This window comes from Dama dama, chromosome 24 (genome assembly GCF_033118175.1).
Source record: "Dama dama isolate Ldn47 chromosome 24, ASM3311817v1, whole genome shotgun sequence".
Lineage (NCBI taxonomy): Eukaryota > Metazoa > Chordata > Mammalia > Artiodactyla > Cervidae > Dama > Dama dama.
In genome coordinates this window covers 56,750,687-56,754,455 of record NC_083704.1, presented here as the reverse complement: position 1 = coordinate 56,754,455, position 3,769 = coordinate 56,750,687, and positions in this window count along the sequence as shown.

The following is a 3,769-nucleotide window of genomic DNA, read 5'->3' as shown; positions in this document are numbered from 1 at the left end:
AAAGGGAAAAGGAAGCAGTGTCTGGCTTCCTGAGGTCTGAACTGGGGACTCATTGCAGGAGGGGAGGGGCTGGGAGCCATGGGGAAGTTCTTGTTCTCATCTCAGGAGCAGGGTCTGGGAACCACGGGCCAGCCCTTGGGGTGTCAGGGCACAGGGGGCAGAAAGGGCCTGGAAGAGGCTACCGTCTAAGCCTAGAGAAGCTCTGGCCCCCAGTCTCTGTCACCCAACGCTGACAGCAGATCCCTTGGGTCCCTGGCCACGTCCCCAAGCCTTGGGCCCTGCTACAGGGCCCCTTCCTGCCAGTCTAGTGGCCACTCTATGCCCTTTGGAGGCTGGGGCATGCAGGGAACCCTTCAAACGTGACCCCCCAGCCCCAACCCTGGACCTGACACCCCTCTAGCCACCAGACAGAGGGTGCAGGAGCAGTACCAAGGCCATTGGGTGAAAAGTGGGCTGGGGTCCCTGCTCTGGCTCAGGAACTGGGGTGGGGGGGGGGTGGTGCGGGAGCCAGGGCTCTGAGCCCAGAGGCTGGCTGGTGTGGGCGTCTGGGTTGGTGTCTGCGAGACTCCACACATCCACTCACTATGGATCTAGTGTGGCCATTAGCATCCCCACCTGACACCCATCCACCACATTGCCCCCTCAGCCCCTGCCGCCCGCCCCCGGTCTTGGACTCTAGAACGGCACAGGCTCTGCTCAACCTGACAGTCTGAGAAATGACCCGACTGCATCTCCACGCTATGTTCTGACCAGAGCAAGCTTCTTGCTCAGACCCGAAGATGGCCCTGCCTCTGGGTCTGTGCACAAGCTGGTGCCCCCGCCTAGTCCACCCTTTTTCTTATCTCCAGCTCCAATCTTGTTCTTGTCCATGGGCTCGGCATCTGGGGAGTGCTCCCTATCTCTTATCCCCACTTCTGTTTTCCCCCACCATCAAGGGCTAGGAGAGAGGTCATGAGGCTACGACCAGAAACTCTAGGTGTTGGGTGCTCTGAGCGGCCTCAGGTCCGGCCTGCCTGCCCGTCTAGATGGAAGGGAAGGACAAACAACTGTCCAAAGGCCTGGTGCACCCATGGAGTTCTGGTGCATCCGTGGAGTTCCATTTGCTTGGAATGGTGTGAGAGGCATAGGGCAGGACCTAAAGGCCACTGAGTCACCAGGCTGAACATCAAGGACTCCTGTGAATGCTGGGAGCCACTGGATGTTCTGGAGGGAGAGCAAAAAGGTCTGAGCAACGTGCTGCAGTGTCGAGGCCTGAGGAGGTTACACAGGGGTCAGGGGAGAGGTTGCCTTGTGGGGGGGCTGGTGGCTGGGTGGGGGGGTGGGGAAGGGGTGAGAGGTACTGCTGTTAGGAAGGGCCCTGGATGAGGTACTAGCTGGCGGAAGGAGACCTAAGCAGGACAGAAGCCCCATTCCCGCCCCCTGTCCCCCAGGGATTATGATGCCCCACCCCACCCCCCCACTTCCAGGGTTTAGCCATGGGACCTCCAGATCACTGGGCCTTAAGGGCAACTCACCCCACCCACCCCACAGGCAGAGTTACTCACCCCCCAACTAGCTGGGCCTCAGGGCCCCATCTTCCAGCCCAGATTCCTCAGGAGGCTTCTGAAGTACAGTCCACAAGGCCTCCTCACCCCAAAACACTCACACTGGGTACCTCTAGGTCAGAACCTTGTTTCCCTTCGGATGGGCTCCACAGAGTGGAGCCTCCCCTCAGACTCCCCTCAGATTTCCTCTAGAACAGGGGTTGTTAGCCTCTCCACAGACTGGGGACCTCTTCTAACCTATGACAGGGCTGTGCTTACCCGTCAGACTGGACACCCCAGGACAGGGCTGTGTTCCTCTTTTCGGTTGTTCACACCACGCCCCACCCCCAACAGATGGGCCAGCCCCCAAAACAAGGTTGCACTCGCCCCCTCAGACTTGTTACCACTGACCCTTTAGATGACCCTCCCCAAGTGCTTTGAGCTTTTCCTTTGGACCAAATGCCCCTGAGACGTGCTGGGTACCCCCTCAGGTTGGTATCCCCACACAGGGCCAGGTTCCCTCACATCCCCCTGAATACCTCCTTCCTCAGGACTTTCGCACCCAGGACAAAGCCAGGCCGCCTCCTCTGGACTGGGCACAATTTTCCTCCTCAACTGGATGTCCAGGATAGAACTGGACTTCTGACATCAGTCTAAGCTCCTAGTCCAGGACAAGGTCCCCTCCCCTAGACCTGGAGCTCCTGGGCCAGGGCTGGCCTCCCCGCTCAGAGGGGCCCTGAGCCCCGCCTGAGCCATCCAGGTGTTGGCAGAGGAAGTGGGAGCCCTCAGAGGGCCTGGCAGGCGGTCAGGACCCTGTTTGCCTTGAACAGGGGCTGGAGCCAGGTGGTCATTTCTCCCTTCAAGGCCGCGTAGCCCGGCCAAGCCGCAGGGAACACGTAAACAGCAGCCGAGCCGGGCAGCAGGCGGGCAGGGCAGAGGATGCCAGGAGACCCTGACTCGTCAAGTCTCCTCGGCCACGGTGTCTGGGCACCTCGTGGGCTGCTCTGGACTCCGACTAGGGCCAGTAATAGATGGGCTGCAGCTCCCACCTGTCTTGGATTTGGACAGGCCCTGCCTTCTCTGGCCTTGTCTGCCTCCAGCCCAGGCTGAGAGGGGGACCTCTGAAGACTCGAAAGGAATGTGACCCCTGGGCGCTCCTGAAACATAGGCCAGGCCTGATGCTCAGAGCAGGTCTGGAGGGTCCAGAGGTATCAAAGACAGGCCTTTAACGGACCCTCATATGCAAGCCTGTGGAGAAGAAATTACTAAACGGGCCCCATACATGAGCCCAGATTGAGCAGGCTTTCATTGTCTGCTTCCACTAGCACTCAGTCTGGGGTGGTGGTAAGACAGAAGACAGAATGAGGAGAACAGACACTCAGTTCCCTGGAAGATGAAAAGGATAGGACCCAGCCCAGATGTCTGAGGAGAGCCTGGATCTGACGGCATGTGACGGTGATGTGGGCTTCCCTGGAGGACTGAGGGGGTGCGGCCATGCGCTGAGGGCAAGTGAGGAGACTGGACCCTGCCCGAGGATTCTGAGGGGACACAATTCTGCTGTGAGGAGGCCTAAGAGGCCTGATCTTTGCTCAGAGGGTATGTTGGGCCTGACCCCTAAGCCTGAGGGGTCTGAGGGAACACAATCTGCTCTGAGGGCGGGTGAGGAGACATTTACCTTCTGTGAGGATCCAAGGGGACCCAGCCCTGCTGAGGGTGAGGGAAGTGACGAGACCTGCTCCGTGTGCTCTGAGGAGACCCAACCCTTCCCTATTGGCACATGAGGGGACATGGACCTTTCGTGGGTGTCTGAGGGGACAGAGTTCCCCTCTGAGGGGATGTGCCGACAGAGTCTGAGGGGAGCAAGCCCTGTTGTGAGGGCACCTGAGGGAACATGGGCCCCCAGGGATCTGAGGGGAATACAGCTCTGCTCGAAAGGCATGTGAGGAGACATTGGACATCCTGAGGGGTTCTGAGGACGCCTGAGGAAACGATAGCTGCACTGTGTGGGCTACAGAAACACTATCTTTCCCTGAGGGCAACTGAGGGGATATGGACCTTTTGTGGATGTCTGCTCTTAGGGGGAGTGAGGGGACAATACCTGCTCTGCATGGTCTGAGGAGACAGAACCTTTCATGTGAGGTGACACGGACCTTTGTCAGGTGTCTGAGGGCATCTGAGGGGACATCGGACCTCCTGAGGGAGCGTGAGGGGACCCAGCCCTGCTCTGAGGGTGAATGAGGAGATAA